The sequence below is a fragment of the Anolis sagrei genome, chromosome 2 (assembly GCF_037176765.1).
Source record: "Anolis sagrei isolate rAnoSag1 chromosome 2, rAnoSag1.mat, whole genome shotgun sequence".
Classification (NCBI taxonomy): Eukaryota; Metazoa; Chordata; class Lepidosauria; order Squamata; family Dactyloidae; genus Anolis; species Anolis sagrei.
The window spans coordinates 55,859,405-55,881,885 of NC_090022.1; the positions used below are offsets into that span (position 1 = coordinate 55,859,405).

The window sequence follows — 22,481 nt, forward strand, 5'->3', positions numbered from 1 at the left end:
TTGGCTATTTGTTTGAATTCTTCTTTGGTGATTTCTCCCTTTTTCCACTTCTTGTGCATGTCTCTTTTGTGTCTTAGCACAGTTAGAAGTTCTTTGGACATCCATTCTGGCTTCTTTGCACTTGTCCTATTTTTTCTCTTTGTTGGCACGGTTTGCAATTGCGCCTTGAGTATTTCACTCTTGAGAAATTCCCATCCATCCGTAACTCCCTTGTCTTTTAGTATCTGTGTCCACGGAATGCTGCTCAGCGTTTCCTTCATTTTTTGGAAATCAGCTCTCCTAAAGTCCAAAATGCGGGTTTGACTTGTCTTAGTTTCAGCCTTCCTTTGTACCTCAAATTGCAGGAGCACATGGTCACTTGCCCCTAAGGATCCTACCACTTCGACCGCATCGATCAGGTCCTCTGTAAGATCGTATGTCTTACAGATTTCTCTATAAAATGACTGTATTACGTCTCTTATCCTTGCCCCATTTCCCAAAATAGAGAACAAACTTTTTTTAGAATTTAAAATGAAAAACACTGTATAAACAAATAAGAAATTTGCAAAAAAATATGGATTTATAAAGGTGAGATCTGGTAGGATGACTAAAATGAAAACAAATTGTAATTAGATATGAATTCAGCAATCGGCAACAGCAATCAGCAATCTTGAACAGTTTAATGTATAGGAAAGATGGGCAAGTTACAATCTTCTGATTTGAGGCAGACTTCATATGTCCTCTACCCACAATCAGTTCAGACCTGGAATGGGAATAGCATCTCCTTCTGTTGACAGTTTGCTGGGCAAGAAGGAGACTGGAAGAGAGGGAGGGAGAGGGAGAAGTACAAGAAAGAAAGAGGTGTTTATGCTAGAGGTAGAACTGAGTCTTGTAGCAATTTAAATGGGTGTCTTGCACATTGGTTTAAAGAACTGCAAGGTTTTTTTTATACAGCTGCTTGAGGTTTGCTGGGTTTTGGGAGTAGTTTTTGCCTTTGTATACAGTTCTTCCATGGAGGGTCAGGTGGCTGATTGTAGCTATTTCTTCAACCTTCACTACAAATCTTTTAAATGCTTTAAAAAAAAGAAAGAAAGAAAATAAAAACACCCACCAGTACATTGTTTGCTCAGGTGGTCCTATAGATCGATGGGCAAATTTTCTCCATTCTGAATTGTTTTAAATTTATTTTAGCATCATAGAGCTGTACTGCAAAACTGCTCTTTCACTGATGTACTCAAAGGTAGAGATAAAATGTGCTAAGAGCTGCAAGATGATATTCAGGATAACAGCAGCATTATTTTAAGCATTATATATATATATTGCACCGGGACTGTGGTGCAGCTGGCTGGGAGTCAGCTGCATTAAGATCACTACTGACCGAAAGGTCATGAGTTTGAAGCCGGCCCGGGTCGGAGTGAATGTTCGACCAATTTGTGTAGCGTGCTGTTGACCTTTGCAGCTTGAAAGACAGTTGCATCTGCCAAGTAGGAAATGTAGGTACTGTCTACACGGGGAGGCTAATTTAACTAATTTACCATGCCATAAAAATCTCCAGCAAGCCTGCAAAGAATGAGGAAGTACTTCATCAGTGTCACAAATGGATGGTGAAGCAACAGCTCCCCTGGTGGCCAGAATACCCTCATGTCTATGGCATTGAATGTTTTCCATGTATATGTACATTGTAATCCGTCCTGAGTCCCCTGCGGGGTGAGAAGGGCAGAATATAAATACTGTAAATAAATAAGTAAATAAGTAAATAAATAAATAAATATCGCCCTAGGGCTGAGAACGGCGGTCAACAAATGCAGCAAATAAATAAATAAATAAATAAATATATTCCCAAAAACAAGAACTAGAGCAACAAATGCTGTAACCTCCCAATATTTTCCCCATCAAAAGGAACCCTAAAACAAACTAATATATTATGACTTAGTGCCATATTAAATTTTTAAGATTTCATATAATTATTTATTTTCATTCTTATAGAGGTGTCTCTGACTGACAGTAGTCAGTCTGTTTGATCAGACCTTGAACTCACCTTGTCAGGTACATCCATGGAGGAAGAAGTCTCTTAATGTTTCCCCACTAAAATGAATGGTTTTTACTCATCCACAGGACGTAATTTTCTCATATGGGAGTGCTAAAAGGAACACCTTGGAACACTACAAAACAGAAAAAGGTAGATAACATTAATAACATCTGCTGAGCAGAAATGACCTTAAATATGGGACAACCAAAACCAGTTTTTCATAACCTTGTACCTTACCGATCTTTAGCCAGCACAGTCAATGCTCTGAATTCTGGTTATTGTTGCATCAGAGGGCAAGAGTAGGCCAGTTGTTGTTATTGTTATTGTTGACATTGTATGTCTTTATAGTTTTTGACTTATGACCACCCTAAGGCAAATCTTTCTTTTTTGGTCTGGATTTATTCAGAACAAGTTTGCTTTTGCCTTCCTCTGAGGCTGATGAAAGAGTGTGACTTGCCCAAAGTCACCCAATGGATTTCCATGGGATTCAAATCTTGATTTCCAGCACCATAGTCCAATGCTCAAATCACTACACTATGCTAGCTCTCCAGCAAGTTGGGAATAATTAGACTAAGCCCTAAATTATATCAGGTTTAAGAGGCCTCGGAGTGTAACCAACAATCAAACAAAAATGAGGAGGTATTTAGTGGCCACTCATAATTATAATCCATAGTCCCAAACAGTAGCTAATGTAGAAAGCTGGCCTAAGCACACTGCAACATTTTACAAGGGCTGTAAGTTGTTGGTCAATAATTTCAGGTTAAGTCATTGGGTGGTATGCCAGTTTGGGGCAAAAGCAACCAAAGTTTCTCCAAAATGCTGAGAGCAAAGAAAAACATTATGGGATGAGTATTTGGTGGGATTGCAGTATGAAATCTGCACCCCTCGTTTCCTTCATGTATTTTTGTTTAGGGAGAAAAATAATAGCAAGTCCCAGCTGAGCCTTTACTTGTCTATATTTAAACAGTACAAATTGCTCTGTGATTCTTTTTTCCAACAGTGCCTAGAAGGAGAATCTATATAAAACACAAGGATACAAGGTTAATATCACTTGTATCCTGCTGTCCCAAGGGTACCTGAGCGATACTATAAAATACAAAGCAGTACACCACAGACACACAGTATTGATTTTGTTAATACATTATGTTTGTTATCAGACAAGGGACAAGTGGTTTCTTCTAAATAATTAATATTATGATCTAAAGCATGGGATAAAAGAGGCAAAAACATCTCTTTGAACTTCCAACTGTTACCTTTCCTTTTTCTCCTTACGCTTCCCCTCCCTTCTGTTGTAGTGAGGCAGGCATGTAGCTGGGGGGGGGGTGCTTTGGGGGCTTCAACCCCCCCCCCCGAAATTCTCATGGTGGTCTCCGAAAAGGCCTTACTGGTACATTATTTAGACTGTTATGTTTATTCATATCATGATCTGATCACCATTTGTAATGGACCCATACCTTTGTAGGCCGAAGCCGAAGCCTAAAATTCAGTAACCCAGCCTCCATGTTAGTGAGGGAATACCAGGAAAGTCAGATCAGCAGAGGGGAGGAGCTTAGCTATCCCAGGATTGGCTAGGACAAATGGGAGGAGCTGGAGCTGTGGCTGTAAAAAAGGCAGGCAGCTTCTGAGAGAGGAGAGAAGGGTTTTAACAGCAGAGAGTGAGATTGGATTTTGAGCTGAAGGGAGAGGGTGATTTTCGAGTGAGCTGAAGATTCCTGAGGGAGGGTGGTTGAAGACAGGTGTGGCTATAGAGTGGCCTGGAGGGTCAATAGCCCTCTGTGAACTGGTGTGGAAGAAAACACGCTGGTTGTTTGTACTCTCTAAAGGACAGGGTATTCTAGGAAAGCTAGGTACGCTGAGGGGACAGATAGGTTTAGTCTGTCAGAGGGAACTTGCTCACATCGAAGAACAGATACCCAGTTGGGGAGTCCAGTAAGCTGGTTAGGACTTAGAAACCGTTTAAGAAGATTGTGCTGTGCCAACCATATACGCTTTTGTAACTCTAAGAAGAATTCAGTTGTTTGTTCTAGTATATATAAATAAACTTTGTTCTAGTTCAACTTTCCATAGAGTCTTCACGTTGATTCATTCCATTAGGTCTGTTCCAGTAATTTCTGACATCTTTTGACCTCAGATACTTTAGAGGGAGTTAAAGGAAGGGCTGGGGCACAACAAGCTTTACCTCAGGCATAACATCAAGATACATTCTCAAATCTATTTGAGTGGTGGCAGTAATACCTCAATACACATCGAGCTTTGTGACAGGTGTCCAGTTGGAGCCTTCGAAAATAAAATCCTCTACCCTGTTCCTTCCAATTGGTGCCAACAGTTGAACGGTCATTTAGTCTGGTTTACATTGGTGCCCAGCTGTGAGCAATATAACAGCCAAAGGAACGTGTGGGTGTGGGTGCTAGGGAATATATTAGTTAAGTATTATTCCCTTGGGCTCAGGCTATCGTTATACCATGCTCAATATATCTCATATGCATGGGAGTATTGAGGTAACGATACAAAAGGTTTGCTAGGGTAGACCCTCTTTCACTCAGACTCAGCCCCCCCCCCCCGAATCAAACTCAGCCTCCCCCCCCCCCCCCCGAATCAAAATCCTGGCTACGGGCCTGTAGTGAGGAATGGCTTAACAGCACAAAACAACAACAACAACAACGAGCAAGAAGAAACAGTTGTTGTTCATTTGTTCAGTCGTCTCCGACTCTTCGTGACCTCATGGACCAGCCCACGCCAGAGCTCCCTGTCGGCCATCACCACCCCCAGCTCCTTCAAGGTCAGTCCAGTCACAAGGATGCCATCCATCCATCTTGCCCTTGGTCGGCCCCTCTTCCTTTTTCCTTCTACTTTCCCCAGCATAATTGTCTTCTCTAGGCTTTCCTGTCTCCTCATGATGTGGCCAAAGTACTTCAAGAAGAAACAGTAGCTACATAAAAATAGTTGTCGAGTAAAGCTTCTCAATAAAGGTAAGCTGGGACATGTGGATCAAAAGGTTAGCAGAAGCTGATGCAATGTAAGACTGTTGGGCCATTGTTTCAAAAATAACAGATACTATGCTATGAAAGATGATTGGACTCTTATCACATAGTGAAATCTTACATTTCATGAAACTGAAAGGAACTTATTAACACAAAGATTGTTGTTGTTGTGTACTTTCCAATCAAATATTACTTATGACAACCCTGTCTGAGGGTTTCCTTGGAAAGTGTGGTATTGCCTTGGTATTGCCTTGGTCAGCCCTGGGGACATAGCATGGCAAACTGTGCTCTCAGTTTTGAGAAATGAATTAAGTTCCAACACCTCTTAATACCACAAAAGGCTGAAGGATACAGTTTGTGAACAACATTGGATCATGAAAGGTCTGTTCTCCTTCACCAACGATTTAAGAACCATCTTATAAAATCATAGTGTTTTATAGTTAGGAGAGAGAGGGATGGACAAGCAAATATTTTTCCAGTCTGTGACTGTATTATTCCTTTTTCATTTATAATTATTTATATGTATTTATTTGTTCATTTATTTGTTCATTTGTGCGTCTGTTCCATTTTTGGAGTGTTGTGCATTTTTGGAGTGTTGTGCAGTGTGTTCTGCCCCAAAAGTGAAAATTCACAGTTGAGTAGGCAAATATTTATTTATTTTCAAATATATTTGCTCACCAACTGTAAACACATTTTTCTCTGAGCCTCTGTTCAGGCAATATCAGGCCCCTCTCCATTTCTGAATCAGAAATGAAGAAGGGCCTACCATCATTTCCATTTTCCTCACTTAGAAGAGGAGGAATTCATGGAAGCTGTCTCCATGACACCACACTTCTTTGTTTTTCTAGGGTCCTTGCTTTTATGGAAAGTGTGCATACGAACAACAGAAATACACCTGCCTTCAACTTCCCTAGTTAGGGAGGATAGCAGTGATAAAAATGATGGTATTACCCAAAATATTGTTTTTATTTCAAAGTTTACCAATTATTAAGGGAGTAAAGGTTTTTGGAAAATGGAAGAGAGATCTGGTCAAATTCATTTGAAAAAGCAAAAAAGCCAGAATTGCCTACAGGAACCTTATCAATGGGTGAGACAGAGGGGGCCTGGCATTGCCAGATCTCAGATACTACTATGAAGCCGCAAATTTTAGCTGGCTAAAGGATTGGATTAAATCGGACAATAAGGAGTTGCTTAAGTTAGAGGGTCATAATTTAAAATATGGATGGCATGCCTATCTATGGAATGAAAAGGACAGGGTGAATAAAGAATCTAATGGTCAAATAATTAGAGCCTGCCTTTTAGCAATGTGGAAAAGTTATAAGAAGGGGATAGAGCCAAAAAAAAAAAAAAACCCTTATGGCTGCATCCACTGGAAGCAGTCTAGAGACCAGCTACACACACTGAATCTGGAATGTACAAGAATTCTTTGGTCAAAGAGAAAGGGCAATGGACATTTAAACAAGCACTGTATATCATTTTGTAAACTTGCTTGTTCTTTTGTATATATTTTTCTTTTTTTCCTTTTTCTTTTTGTTTTGATTTTTTCTTTTTTCCATTTTTATTGCTTGCTTTGTTTTTGTTTGTTTTTTGTATAGTAAAACAATAACAATTAAAAAAAAAGAAATATGCCTGTCTGCTACCTTTTGCTGCTGCAAAAATGCTGAGCTACATAGGCAAACTTACCCTGGTATCCTCTTTGTATGGAACCCATTTCTGACCCTCCATATGGGTATTTGAACTTGCCTAGAGTTCGCTGGGTGTGACCTGACCAAACTGTTGGATGTAGTGCTTGGAAATAGTCATCTTTTGGATTCCAGCTCCCCAAATCATTCTGCCCACGATGGCCAGAAGCTTCTGGGAACTGGAGTCCCCCTAAAGGGTTTTCCCACACTCTGAGTAAGTAAGTAGCTGGCGCTTCTTTAAAAAAGAGATTTTCAGAATCTGATTCTAAATGAGAAAATAGAAATCATTTTTATCATGAACCGAGTGCGCAATGTTGTAGGATCTTAAATAAGAGATAACATTTCCTGACTAGGGAGCATCAGCAGTAATTGTACTATGCGCTTTAGGAAAAGATGAGCACCTACTTCAGGAAAGCTGCAAGCAGGAAAAAAAAATCATTCCCTGCTGAGTTCATCTTTCCTCCCCCAGCCCATTCCTGTGCGTCAAAACCTTGGGTTTTGTGAAAAGTTCTTAAATAAGCTCCCAGGCAAAATAAAGGATCAAAAGGGATCTAATTAGCTGCAGTCTGCTTATGAATTGTGGATGTTCACCTAGTTTTATAAATTGACACTTTTAACATTAAAACTCAAAGCAAAAAATGATGTAATTATTCTCCCCCCATCATTTTTTTCTGAGGCTTAGGTTTAATATCTTTATTGAAAATTGGGTACTTCTATTGCATCTCAAGATGCTTTATTCTATGCAATCTGGAGCGAGTCATTTCTCATGTTGAATTGTAATATGGTTTAAATGATAAGGTCCTGATTCAGAAAGCTTTTCCCTCTGCTGGTAGCCTGACAAGAAAGCTCACAGCCCAGTAATAACCCTGAAGATAATCTACAATTTGATTCTTTGTGCTACTGTTCACTGTTTTCAGGAGGGGGGTGGTGAGAGGGAAAAGGGAGGGGGTTTCAGCTTGACAGTAGAAAGTTATGAACCACTGGATTTATTAACATTATCATTTCTATTGCACAGTCTCACATCCTTTCTATTGCACAGTCTCACAGTGCTTTATAAACCTTGCTTTATTCATCATCTAAAACAATCATGTATCATAGATTACTGTTCATGTTTTATAGTCTATTGCTGAGACTGAAAGAGTGGTCCAAGTCTAGAACAGGAAAAGGATCTGAACACAGGTCTCCCAAATCCAGACCATTATTTCCCATTTGTAGCTCAAAATATAGTCACAACAGCATTCATATGCCCTCCTTCCTTCCTAGTTCTATTTCAATTGAAATAATTTTAATTTTACACATTGAAAAAGCACAGAAAAGATTACATGCACACATATATAGGTGAAATTCTAGTGGTAATACAGAAAGATTATAATGCCAGATCCTTTCCTTGTCTTTATCAGGAGAAAAGAAAACCACAAGCAAAGGTGGAATATGAACCTTATGTAATTCTGATGATGCTTGCTTCACCATGTTGGGGTTTTCTTGTTTGTTTTCCTAAGAAAGCTGGCAACAAATCCATGGATGATTTAATATCTTACTGCTAAAAGAAGGGAGAGCATTGGACAGGCCATTTTTCTCCCAAGGGCTTTTCCATTTTTGTTTGTCGGACTTGCCTGTGCATTTCATTTGCTCTTCTCTGATCATTTGCCTTCACTGTGCCTAATGAATTTTCATGGATTAAATCTTTCCTCTTAGTTGAATTTGGCACCAAGACCACAGGCAGCCAGCAGTTCACGGGACAACAGAAGGAGAAGGAGAAGTCACGTCATTTTAATCCTGGTCAAGGGCTGTAAATGATGATAATAGTTATACCTTGAAAAAAAGTTATTTGAAAGGAGTAAAAGAGAACCCTATGTTTTCCCCCCTTTTGTGCACTGTAATTGACTACAGAGACATTGGGATCCTACCTTAGTCTGTCTATCCACACAGATATACATACAGAATCAGAAAATGATTTTTCTTCACCAATGTTGCTCTTTTTCAATGGAAGCAGTTGACCAGTTATCAACAGTTTAACCAAACATTCAGCTGACTTCCTATACTGAAAAACATTATGTTGGATAAAATAGTTGTGAACGTATGGCTCTCTTAAATGAATAGCCCAAGCCCTCAGCGTAGATCAATCCTTTTGTGAACATCCACAAGAGAAAACTATGAAAAAGAAAACTAACAAAATAAATTTCAACAAGGAGAAATATAGGATATTTTATTTAGGCAGAAAAAATGGAAAGCAAAGATGAGGATGGGTGATGCCTGGCTCGACAATAGTACATGTCAAAGAGATCTTGGAGTCTAAGGACCTCATCACTTGGCCTACGGTGGTGCTCCTCTAAAGAGCAAGACATGAAGCCCTTGTCTCGTCTCATCTCACTTTGCCGGCCAGTAGGATGACCAAATGGAGGAAGCGAGGCATACTCGTATTGTGCATGGCTTCCCCCCATGGAGCTAGCAACACAGGAGACTTCCTGTGTGGCTGGATCCATGCCAGTTCTATGGGGGAAGCTACACACACTACCTGTGCTCCTTCTTTTCCTCCATGTGATTGTCCTGCCAGCTGATGAGGTAAGGGCTCCATGCCTCGCCCTTAAGAGGAATGCCACCACCAACCATGTGGCAAGATCCATTGTGGGCAACAAGTTGAACATGAGCCAACAATGGGATGCAGCAGCTAAAAAAGTCAATGGAATTTTAGGCTGCATCAAAAGGAGTATACTCTTTAGATCAAGGGAAGTCATGGTGCTACGATTCTGCTTGGGAATACTGTGTCCAATTCTGGGCACCACAATTTAAGAGGGATATTGGCAAGCTGGAGTGTTTCCAGAGGAGAGCAACTAAAATGATCAAAGGTCTGGGTACTATGTCCTATGAGGAGCAGTTTAAAGACCTGTAGAAGAGAAAGGAGACACGATAGCCATGATTAAATATTTGAAATAATGTTATAAGGAAGAGGGAGAAGGCTGGTTTTCTGCTGCCCTGGAAACTGGGACTTTGAGCAATGGATTCAAATTACAGGAAAGGAGATTCCACCTGAACATTAGGAAGCACTTCCTGACCATAAGAGCTGTTCAACAGTGGAACTCACTGCCTCAGAGTGTGGTGTAAGCTCCCTCCTTGGAGGCTTTTAAACAGAGGCTGGATGAACCTTTGTCAGGGTTGCTTTGATTGTGATTTTCCTGCATGGCAGGGAATTGGATTAGATGGTCTATGTGATTTCTTCCAAAACTATGATTCTATGAGAAATAGAAGACTCTTAATGTGTCTCGTTACTGCACAGAACAGTGCTCTCTATGGCTGGGAGGTGATGTTTTACAACCCCCAGAAATGCTCTGGGGTCAAAGACCTTTGGCTTGCTTACTAATATACGTATATTTAAATGTTCCCAGGGTTGGAAAGGACATTCAAGAACAATTGTAGTTAAACTGTTACTAGTATGGCATATTTAATATGTTTATTTTTGAGTAATTTTAGAAAGGGGGAAAGAGAGTGAGAAATCGAAAAATCTTCATATTACTGTACAATTGCATGATCCAACAACATTTTTGCACAGAGAAAGTTTATTTCTTATATCTCAGGGTCCACCTAGCAGAGTTCCCTTGCCAGTCTTCACATAAAGTAAAGACAATTCTGGGAAGTGTTCAAATGAAGGACTTTCCCAAGGCAGACTAACAAATCCTTCCTCCCTCAACTCTAGCTGTATAGTATCCAAACTCAGGCAGTTTATTTAGCACAGAAAGCAGGAAATCTTACAAGACCTCTGTGCCTTCCAGACTGTTAAAAAGACAATAAACACAAATAAACAGAGATGTAGCCACAAGGAGGGGAAATGAGGGCTTTTCAGAACCCCTCCCCCACAAGGAAAATCCCTCTGCTTAGTATTTTCCCCCTTCAGTTCCCAAATTTCTAGCATTGCCAAAAGTGAGAAATACCTAAAACTTATATTGCTGTGCTCACATTCTTTTGGTAACCTCACCTGCCCTTTTTCTTCAGATATCTAAACTTTGTTTCAAAATGCTCAATGGAAATTGAAAATTATGACAATGTCAGAACAGGGAAGCAGGGCAATATCCTTATTTTACACACACACACATACATATACACACACCATAATTACACCAAAACCATTTGCTGTTCTTCCATGATGCCCAACATCTGCTCTGTGAGGCAGTTGCCTCACTCTACTTATTGGTAAGACCAGCTGTATCAAGTATTGTAGGTTGCAATATTAGAAGAATTCTTGCATGAGGTTATCCTCAAAATAACCCAAAGTTACAACACAAAAACCAATTTGAATGGAGCAAGTATTTCACTTGCTATCCTTTGTTCAATTGTCCATGTTTACCCATGTTTGCAACAGCACTTTAGCACCAAACCAGAGATGGGAGTAGGGTTCTACTCCTCTGCATCCTATGCAGATGCATGATTGCACCTGGGAAAACTTCACACTGAAACGGTCACTTATGCGTGACAATTGAACCTCTTGTGAATTTTCCCCCTTGTCAATTATTACCTCAGCTTTTCAAGAGTTCTGAAAAGCATGAGAACATCTTAAGGCTATTCTTAAATGATAATAATCTCATACATAAGTCCATAGAAACAACTGAGTGATATTCCAGTAAGTGACTAGACTTTTTCTCTAGAGGTACTGCTTAATGAGCCAACCTTAATTACTATGGATGAGATCCAGTCAACATTTAAGCAATTTTTTGGCCCATTTGTTTCAGTGGGAGGGTTAAGTACATTTTTTTGTCATGTCAGGAGCGACTTGAGAAACTGCAAGTCGCTTCTGATGTGAGAAAAGTGGCTGTCTGCAAGGACGTTGCCCAGGAGACGCCTGGATGTTTTGGGTTTTTTTCATCCTTGTTTCTCTCATGTCCCTGCATGGGGAGTTGGAGCTGATAGAGGGAGCTCATCTGCGCTCTCCCCGGGTTCGAACCTGCGACCTGTTGGTCTTCAGTCCTGCTGGCACAGGGGTTTAACCCACTGCGCCACTGGGGTACATGTTTTGTATAGGCAGGGGAAAACTGAAGATTGCTGCTCATACATTTCAGATGCAGCAGTGTTTTTGATTTTCCTAAAGCATGGAAATGTCTGAAACTGTGATCAGTGGAGCTACAACACTCATGTTCCATTGCATAAGCCAGCTCACAATTGGGTTTTAAGACAATCTAACATATCTTTCTTTGAGTAATTCCTTTTGTTTTGAGGATACAATAAGCCTTTGATATCTGCTGAGGTTGGGTTCCAAGACACCCCATGGCCACCAAAATCCGTGGATGTTCATAGTATACAATGGTGATGTGAAACTGCATTCCTTATATAAAATAACAAAATCAAGTAATTTTTTTTTAAAAAAATCCAACTGTGGAGGGTAGAATCCATGGACACAGAATCTGTAGGTGTAGGAACCCAACTATACAATATTTTTCCATCCACTGGTGCACATATTTTGTACTATATTAATATGAAAATAGATCTCAGATTGTTCACCAATCAATTGGCATATTGTTACCTGAACTGCTCTGCAAAAAGTGGATTGGTGAATATTTGACACTCCTTGGTTATATTTTGTGATGTAATTTGTGACACGATATAGGGTATGTGTAGTGGTCCATAAGATATTATGGGATTCTATCTCCCATCATCTCTCACCTTTGGCTATGTTGGACTGGGCCTTCGGACAGTTGAAAGCAAACATTTGGATGGCTTCCCATTCACTATCTCTTCCTTATAGCCATGTCATTGAATGTCCCTAGTGACTTTGCAAAGCCTTTCTGGCTAATATTTTACAAGTGTCAAAGAGAAACAAGTTATGAGTCATTATTTCATTGTTCTTTGCTGGCTATGGATTTCCAATAGGTCCTGGTGAAGTATAACATCAAGGAGGAATGTAAGATAAGATAGACGGAGACTTGGAGGCTTTCCTCTTTCTTACATTTTAATATTATTTCAGTTCAATGAAGCAAATTTTCCATGGCAGACAAGTCCATATTAAGATCTGGAACAGGCATCCAGATCCACTGGAAGGAAAGGTTTTAGTGACAATACCATAGCCATGGCCTTTGTAATAGGAACATGGTATTGACTTTACAGAGATACTGCCTAAATATTTGGTCAGTGTGCATCCTCTTGGACTGAGGAGGAAAACTACCCATGCTTTTTCCATGGTATAATATGAATGATAGCTTACCTGGCTATCATAGAAAAACATAAGCAATGAGAAAGAGAATCAAAGGTATGTAGGAAATGTGTGGATGCAGCATGTCTGCTGCAGGTGCACACCTTTTTCTCTTCATGGTGTGAGGTCTGCTTATAGTCCTCTTCCTTCCTCTTCATCCACAGGTGAATTAGTCTGACCTACAGTGAATTGTCACCTGACTTGTATGTGGCGAGAGAGAAACAAGCCTTTTCCAAGGCTTCTCGCAGCACTACAGGAGACTGTGTGTCATGTAACACATTCATATTCCCCTTGTTGAGAGACATCTTGCTTAGAGGAGGGTAAGGGCACAGGAACAGGAGAAACCTGACCAGGGCTGGCAGGACGATCTCCAGATAGGCATGACTTGCCAACGTCCACATGAGCAGAGAAGGACAGAGGTTTTGCAGCCTGAAAAAGTAGCTCGTTGTTCCTTGGTCACTGAGCATGACCAGCCTTCAGGGGAACTCACTGGGGGGTGAGAGGAGGGAGGCAATGAAGGAGAGACACTGTTCTTCTCAGAGCTACAGAGTTACTCATTTATTGAAGCAGAGAGGTGGGCAGAATGTTAAATAGCAGTTACATATCATAAGTGAATGACTTGTCCTTTATATCTAGCCGAGCTCTCATTCTTTCTCTTTCTTTGTGTGTACCCATGCATATGTGCATAAAATTATTTTTTACATCTTGGGCATCTCTGCAGCAGATAGACAAGAAAGAAGACAGGGACGGTTAGGCACGTATGGAAAATTGGTATACCTTAGTGCAGAATACTGTTACCAAACACTGAACTTGAAGAATACGGCACATTTTCCTTATCTGCATGGATATGTGAGACTGTGGACAACAGTGAAACCTATTAAAATGAAGGACCTTGAACTAGGAATGCTATGGAGGACACTAAATGTCTAGCGAGGACATATATTTGGTGGGTGTCAATAAATGAAACAATAGATACTGGTCTTGTTTAGTTGAGCTACTATTAGCATGTACCTTAAACTAAACAAACAAGAAAGCAGAGGGATGAGGAGGTTCATGGTAACAGCGCCCTTGCCACTCCTTGTTAGAAAACAACAACCTGAAGCACATGTGTGAAATGCACAGTCCATGGGCCGAATCCAGCCCATCATAAAATTTTATGTGGTCCACAAGGCTTTCAGTGCCAGAGCAACATAGTTACTGTTTTACAGTCTTACAACTATAAATGGCACTTTGAAGGCAACCATGAGGCTCATGGGGCCCTCAGTGAAAATTAGTTTGACCCCTGACCTGAAACGAAGAGTTTCTGCTTGGTCTGGAGATGGTCCATGTGATGCTGCACTCTGTGAAATCGGTGTTCTAGCTTATACGGAGAGCCTCCATATGTATTGAAGGCTCTCCTCTTTGGACTATTGCTTTCTATGTAAAAGAGTTATGATGTTGTGGCTGGATCTTCAAGTTCCCATGATGATGATGATGATGATGATGATGATGATGATGATGATGATGATTTACTGGGTTACAATTTTTTTGAATAGAACTTAATTTATTCATTGTGCATGCTTGAGTCAGAACCTGGGCTTATTTGTTTATTGAAAAAGTTGATATTAACCCTTTCCTTTAAAACACATATGTTACAAAACAGCCAATTTAGAATATTTGGTGGACTTATCTAAACCAGATATTTTTCGTAATCACTACAACAGTAATTGAAATTCAGAAGAGAGCTCAGTGCTAGAGCTTTGAAGGCTCTCTCCTTGGTCCCAAATAGACACATTTCTGAAAATGGTGAGATACACAAGGGGATCTCTGATTATTATTTTAAGAGGCAAATGGTTCATATGGAACTTATGAAAACCTAATCTGCTTTTTTCAGAGATTGGAGGCAACTATGGTACATGAAATGATACTTATTGGGGTAATAAGTGTTTAACAGAAGTGCATGTTTTAATAGAAGTGATATAATTGTAACGGTGTTACTTTTGTGTAATAACAATAAGACCAAATACATCTAGCATGTTCAATTAGGGAGTTTGGCACTCATTTTTATTTTTAAGTATACTCTTTAAAAAAAAGCAAAAACTTACTACCATATTATTTCCAAAGTAACAAGAAATTTTTGTGTTTCTGAAGTAATAATGCGTATGTCTTACTTTTAAAAAAATGCTCCGAGGCATGGGAATTTTTAGAAAGATTTTTGGCAAGATTTATTCAGAGGAGCTTCCCAATTGCCTTTGTTTGAGGTTGGTTTGGGATAGGACATTGGTGGCCTTCTCTGGCTGAGTGGGAATTCAAAGTCTGGTCTCCATTGCATGATGAGGACTATACAAGTTCTTTAACATATAAAATAATCCTGCATTATTCTGCACATCTAACAATGCAGAAGACTGTACTCTCGCCCCATACCCTTCTGTATCTTCACTCCCCTCTTGTACATGCTAAGTATTTACCTGACTTTCCCTCCTCCTACCTTCCCTCCTGTAACCTTAAAATCATTTCCTCTTTAAAAAGTTCTTCTTAGAGCTCATCATGTCATCACTGTTTCATAATGTAGATTCAAGAACTTGTCTGCAGAGTGATTTAACAGGTATCTCTCCCTGTTTGTGTGTAGGATGTTAGAGAACCTGGACTTTTGCTTCTTATTGTTGCTTACAACTCCTAGAATGGCTGAACCAGAAAGAACAACATATATTGTGGCTGGGCATTCTGAGAGCTATCATCTACAAAGTGATTTTTCCTAACTCTGATCTGAGAATTTTCACAACATAAATGCTACAGGTATTGTTTATTGGACAGCAACAACTCTTTCTGCTTTGTTGTATGTTTCAGCTCAGATATCTTTATGAACACTGAAGGGAAGTATATTACACCTTTATTTTTTACTTTTTTAACTCCTTCTTTGAAAGTGAAACAGAAGAGCAGCAGTAAATATGGGAATCCAGGTAGGATTTGCTGTGAATAACTGTAGGTGGATTATAAATGAGAAAGAAGCTGATATGAATGTATTCTGTTTATAATAGGTTCTACAATTTGCAGATAGTTTCTCTTTGGACCATCTGTGTATATGCCTGATTGATCATGGAGGTGGTCTAGTTTTTGGTTTATATTTTAGTGTCCAGGAGCATGAATACAAAAATACAGGCAGTCCCCAAGTTACAAACAATATAGGTTCTGTAGGTTTGTTCGCTGAATTTGTTTGTAAGTCGGAACAGCATAGGGAAGGATTACTACCCATGTGGTGCTTGTCTTGCTACCTGTGCCCCTGTTCAGTAGATTTCACCTCATTTTCTGTCCCTGTATTTTGAATAATTTAGCTTGTAGAAACAAGGATTGGTGAAAAAGCTTCAATGGAGATACCTTCCTTTTCCCATGATAACTCTTTCAGGAGTGAGTTTCCCTTCAGAAGGGTAGGTTTCTCTCACTTCCTGTTGTCTCACCCCTGTTGTTAACTATGAGTTATTTGTAAGTCAGATGTTAGTAACTTGGGAACTGACTGTACTGGAAATGAGAACTTAGAACCGGAGATGGTGGAGAATTTTGTTCATTCCTCATTTTGATGAGAACTTAGAAAATTCAGACATCTGTCCTCCAGATGAGAATCAAATGAGCCTCCAATTAAAAACTCCAAATAAAAACTATAGGTATTATTTATTATTATTTATTTATTTCTTGCATTTATTGACCGCCCCTCTCAGCCCGAGGGCGACTCGGGGCGGTGAACAACAACAGAAAAGGACAGTGTACAATAAATCAGGACAATACAAACCAGACAATACAACATAACATATACTTATACTAAAAATCCGCTTCGTCAAGTCCTGGGGTCATAGCCAAATTCATAGTCCTAGTTCATTCCAGTGTCGTTTCAAGATACACTCAGTTGAAGGCCTGCTCGAAGAGCCATGTTTTCAGGCCCCTACGAAAGGCCATCAAGGAGGGCGCCTGTCTAACTTCAACAGGGAGAGTGTTCCACAGCCGGGGGGCCACCACCGAGAAGGCCCGCTCTCTCGTCCCCGCCAGACGTGCCTGTGAGGCAGGCGGGACCGAGAGAAGGGCCTCCCCGGATGATCTCAAGGCCCTCGTGGGCTCGTAGGCCGAGATGCGGTCTGCAAGGTATTTTGGGCCGGAACCGTTTAGGGCTTTGTAGGATAACACCAGCACCTTAAATTGGGCCCGGTAGCGAATCGGCAGCCAGTGGAGCTGGGACAGCAGGGGCGTTGTATGCTCTCTGCGTCCAGCTCCCGTTAACAACATGGCTGCCGCGCGTTGGACTAGCTGAAGCTTCCGGGCCGTCTTCAAGGGCAGCCCCACGTAGAGTGTGTTGCAGTAGTCGAGGCGGGATGTGACCAAAGCATGTACCACCGTGGCCAAGTCAGACTTCCCAAGATACGGGCGCAGCTGGCGCACGAGCCGAAGCTGTGCAAATGCTCCCCTGGTCACCGCTGAAACCTGAGGCTCCAGGCTCAGCGATGAGTCCAGGGTCACACCCAAGCTGCGAACCTGCGCCTTCAAGGGGAGTGCGACCCCGTCCAGCACAGGCTGTAACCCTATACCCTGTTCGGCCTTGCGACTGACCAGGAGTACCTCTGTCTTGTCTGGATTTAGTTTCAGTTTGTTCGCCCTCATCCAGACCATTACAGCGGCCAGGCACCGGTTCAGGACTTCGACAGCCTCCTTAGTAGCAGGTGGGAAGGAGTGACAGAGTTGGACGTCATCTGCGTACAGGTGACACCGCACCCCGAAACTCCGGATGATCTCACCCAGCGGCTTCATGTAGATGTTAAACAGCAAGAGAAAGGTACACCTGAAAAGGCACAGAACAGCATTATATTATGGGAAATGGTGTACAAAACACATTATGTTAGGCAGATATTGGGAAAATATACACCAAAATGCATTTGGATATCCATTCAGATTGTTTTTCTTTTCTATAGAAATCATAATGGAAATATCAATGAACATATGATGAGGGAAATAGGGAAACAGAATAAAATGCACCATACCTTAAATGTACAACATGTAGCTGAGATTTACTTTTTGTTTCTCTTGCACGTTAAATGTATGCTCTCACTATATGCTGATGGTGTTGGGTTTAAACCTCTCAAGTTATGGATTGTTGTAGGTTTTTCGGGTTATATGGCCATGTTCTAGAGGCATTCTCTCCTGACGTTTCATCTGCATCTATGGCAAGCATCCTCAGAGGTTGTGAGGTTCCAGCCATGAAAGCCTTCGGCAATACCCTCAAGTTATTTTTCCACAAATTCATACACAAATCCATCACCCAAGGGTGTTTCTTCTCCTCCAGGGGATGGTGAATTTAGGGTATGAATTACTGTGTGGATGTTTCAGGCTTGCCTATACAAGCATAGCTGGCCTGATCCAGATCAGGCATCAATGTTAGAAAGAAAGTGTCAGTTGCAATACTATGAATTCAATGTAACTGGTATTTTAAGCAAATCTGATACATTTTCCAAGTCTGACTTGAGGCACTTGGAAACATATTTTGGTGGTATGGGGATTATGGCTCCCAACTATCATATTACTAAAATAGTAACATTTCCCAGTTCTTCAAAGGACACGTAAGGAAAACCAACCAAGAGATATTGAAAGCAAAAAATGGAAGCATTTTAGAGTAGAAGAGGCAGGAGAAGACTTACAAAGCTGAAGAGTTAATATCATGAAAAGTAAGAGTTAGAAATTGTGGAAGGTGACAGTCCAGAAATTTAAGGAGGAATGTGGCATGGTCACAGGCTGAAAATCATCTGGTGCAACTTTCCTGGCCTATTGGGAGAGATACCACAATGTTCAGTCATTATCAGAGTGCTTCAAGCTCATTGCTGACAACTAAACTATTATCCTGTTCTCCTATATGCAGAGTGGCAAGTGCCATAGCCAGAAAAAATGGGGGGAGGGGGTTGAAAAAAATTAGTGAATCATGAAGAGTAGTTCCATAATACAAAATAATTTAAATAGTATGGTTCATTCTGTAATTTATATGTTGTTGTTGTTCACTCGTTCAGTCGTCTCCGACTCTTCGTGACCTCATGGACCAGCCCACGCCAGAGCTCCCTGTCGGCCGTCACCACCCCCAGCTCCCTCAAGGTTAGTCCAGTCACTTCAAGGATGCCATCCATCCATCTTGCCCTTGGTCGGCCCCTCTTCCTTTTGCCTTCCACTTTCCCCAGCATAATTGTCTTCTCTAGGCTTTCCTGTCTCCTCATGATGTGACCAAAGTACTTCAACTTTGTCTCTAGTATCTTTCCCTCCAATGAGCAGTCGGGCTTTATTTCCTGGAGGATGGACTGGTTGGATCTTCTCGCAGTCCAAGGCACTCTCAGCACTTTCCTCCAACACCACAGCTCAAAAGCATCGACCTTCCTTCGCTCAGCCTTCCCTAAGGTCCAGCTCTCACATCCGTAGGTGACTACAGGGAATACCATGGCTTTGACTAGGCGGATCTTTGTTGCCAGTCTGATGTCTCTACTCTTCACTATTTTATCGAGACTGGACATTGCTCTCCTCCCAAGAAGTAAGCGTCTTCTGATTTCCTGGCTACAGTCTGCATCTGCAGTAATCTTTGCACCTAGAAATACAAAGTCTGTCACGGCCTCCACGGTTTCTCCCTCTATTTTCCAGTTGTCAATCATTCTTGTTGCCATAATCTTGGTTTTTTTGACGTTTAGCTGCAACCCGGCTTTTGCGCTTTCTTCTTTCACCTTGAGTAGAAGGCTCCTCAGCTCCTCCTCGCTTTCGGCCATCAGAGTGGTGTCATCTGCATATCGGAGGTTGTTAATGTTTCTTCCAGCAATTTTCACCCCAGCTTTGCATTCATCCAGCCCCGCACATCGCATGATGTGTTCTGCATACAAGTTAAAAAGGTTGGGTGAGAGGATGCAGCCTTGCCGGACGCCTTTCCCAATCTTGAACCAGTCTGTTGTTCCGTGGTCAGTTCTGACTGTTGCTCCTTGGTCCTTGTACAGATTCCTCAGGAGAGAGACAAGGTGCCTTGGGATGCCCATCCCACTAAGAACTTGCCACAATTTATTATGATCCACACAGTCAAAAGCTTTAGAATAGTCAATGAAGCAGAAGTAGATGTTTTTCTGAAACTCCCTGCCTTTCTCCATTATCCAGCGGATATTGGCAATCTGGTCTCTCGTTCCTCTGCCTTTTCTAAACCCAGCTTGAACATCTGGCAACTCTCGCTCCATGTATTGCTGGAGTCTTCCTTGCAGGATCTTGAGCATTACCTTACTGGCATGAGAAATAAGGGCCACTGTACGGAAGTTTGAGCAGTCTTTCGCATTTCCCTTTTTTGGTATGGGGATATAAGTGGATTTTTTCCAGTCTGATGGCCATTCTTGTGTTTTCCATATTTGCTGGCATATGGCATGCATCACCTTGACAGCATCATCTTTTAAGATTTTAAACAATTCAGCTGGGATCCCGTCGTCTCCTGCTGCCTTGTTGTTAGCAATGCTTCTTAAGGCCCATTCAACCTCACTCCTCAGGATGTCTGGTTCTAATTCATTCACCACACCGTCATAACTATCCTCAATATTATTATCCTTCCTATACAGATCTTCTGTATAGTCTCGCCACCTTCTCTTGATCTCTTCAGCTTCTGTTAGGTCCCTGCCATCTTTGTTTCTTATCATACCAATTTTTGCCTGAAATTTACCTCCAATGTTTCTAATTTTCTGGAAGAGGTCTCTTGTCCTTCCTATTCTGTTGTCTTCTTCCACTTCCATGCATTGCTTATTTAAAAATAGTTCCTTATCTCTTCTGGCTAACCTCTGGAATTGCGCATTTAACTGGGCATATCTCCCCTTATCACTGTTTCCTTTTGCTTTCCTCCTTTCTTGGGCTACTTCCAGTGTCTCAGCAGACAACCATTTTGCCTTCTTGGTTTTCTTTTTCTTTGGAACGTACTTTGTTGCCGTCTCCTGAACAATGTCACGGACTTCTGTCCATAGTTCTTCTGGGACTCTGTTTACTAAATCTAGTCCTTCAAATCTGTTCTTCACTTCCACTGTATAATCGATAGGAATGTTAGTGAGATCATATCTAACTGGTCTGTGTATTTTCCCTGATCTCTTTAGTTTTATTCTAAATTGGGCAATAAGAAGTTCGTGATCTGAGCTACAGTCAGCCCCAGGTCTTGTTTTCACTGACTGGACGGATGTCCGCCACCTTTGGCTGCAAAGGATGTAGTCAATCTGATTTCGGTGCTGACCGTCTGGTGAGGTCCATGTATAAAGCCGTCTTTTAGGTTGTTGGAAGAGAGTATTCGTTATACACAGCGAGTTTTCCTGGCAAAATTCTATCAGCCTGCGTCCCGCTTCATTTTGTTCTCCCAGACCATGCTTGCCTGTGATCCCAGTTGTCATTTGACTTCCCACCTTGGCATTCCAGTCTCCTGTAATGAAAATAATGTCTCTTTTTGGTGTATTATCCAGTAGGTCCTGCAGATCCTCATAAAACTGATCTACTTCTGCTTCTTCAGCAGCTGTGGTTGGGGCGTATATTTGGATCACTGTAATGTTGAAAGGCTTTCCTTGCACTCGAATTGAGATCATTCTGTCATTTTTTGGGTTGTATCCAAGCACCGCTTTAGCGAATTTCTTATTAATTATGAAGGCTACTCCATTTCTTCGATGTTCCTCTTGTCCGCAGTAGTAGATCTGGTGGTCATCTGATGTGAAGTGGCCCATTCCAGTCCATTTCAGTTCGCTGACCCCCAGAATGTCTATCTTTAGTCTTGACATCTCACCAATAACAACATCCAATTTGCCCTGGCTCATATATCTTACATTCCAGGTTCCTATGGTGTGTTGATCTTTAGAGCATCGGATTCGTCGTTCACCTCCAGTACCGTCGGCGGCTAGCCTTCCTTTCGGCTTTGAGCTAGCTGCGTCATCACATCTGGGGCTAGTTGAACTTATCCTCTGCTCCTCCCCAGTAGCATTTTGGCCATCTTCCGACCTGGGAGTCCCATCTTCCAATGGCATACCGCCATATCTCTGGTTGTACTGGTCCATTTAGTTTTCTTGGCAAGGATACTGGAGTGGTTTGCCATTGCCTTCCCCAGGGATCACGCTTGGTCTGACCTCTTCCACGACCGTCCCGTCTTGGGTGGCCCTTCACGGTTTCACTCATGACATCATTGAGGTGCTCAAGCTCCAGCGCCCCGACAAGGCGGTGATCCTTTGCTGGAGGTAATTTATATGGAGTTAATTAAATCAATTTAATGTTTGCTTCTCATAGACTTAGCATGGGGATTTGGTTAAACAGTTAAAATTCATGAGTAAACCAGGTTTTGTTTTAACCTGAAAATTGGGGGGGGGGGGGTTGAACCTCTCCCCCCAGGTACAGCCTTGGCAACCATTAATTATCTTTTTCAATTGAGCAAAGGGATGTGGTTTAGCTGCCAAACAACAACTCTCCTGCCATCCATTTAGTGTCAAATGCCTATATTTATACAGCAAAACAATCAAGAAGAGAGATTGAACCAGTGGTGAAGGCACCCAAGGTGAAAGCCCCCTCAAAGTCATGTGAACATGAGAAAACAGGAGCACCCCAAAGAGCAACAGAACTCATGGCAAACAGGAAGGACAGGACCCCAGAACAAACACTGG

The 22,481-nt window shown here is 41.4% G+C and overlaps 1 long non-coding RNA gene across 1 annotated transcript; it reads right to left on the minus strand.

Annotated features, from left to right (window-relative positions):
- Positions 1-1,382: 1,382 nt before the first annotated feature.
- On the minus strand, positions 1,383-3,527 carry LOC137096390 (uncharacterized). Its single transcript, XR_010909427.1, has 3 exons — positions 3,463-3,527; positions 2,018-2,141; positions 1,383-1,679 (listed from the first exon to the last, which is right to left on the minus strand). It is a non-coding gene; the product is annotated as an uncharacterized lncRNA (long non-coding RNA).
- Between the last annotated feature and the right edge of the window lie 18,954 nt (positions 3,528-22,481).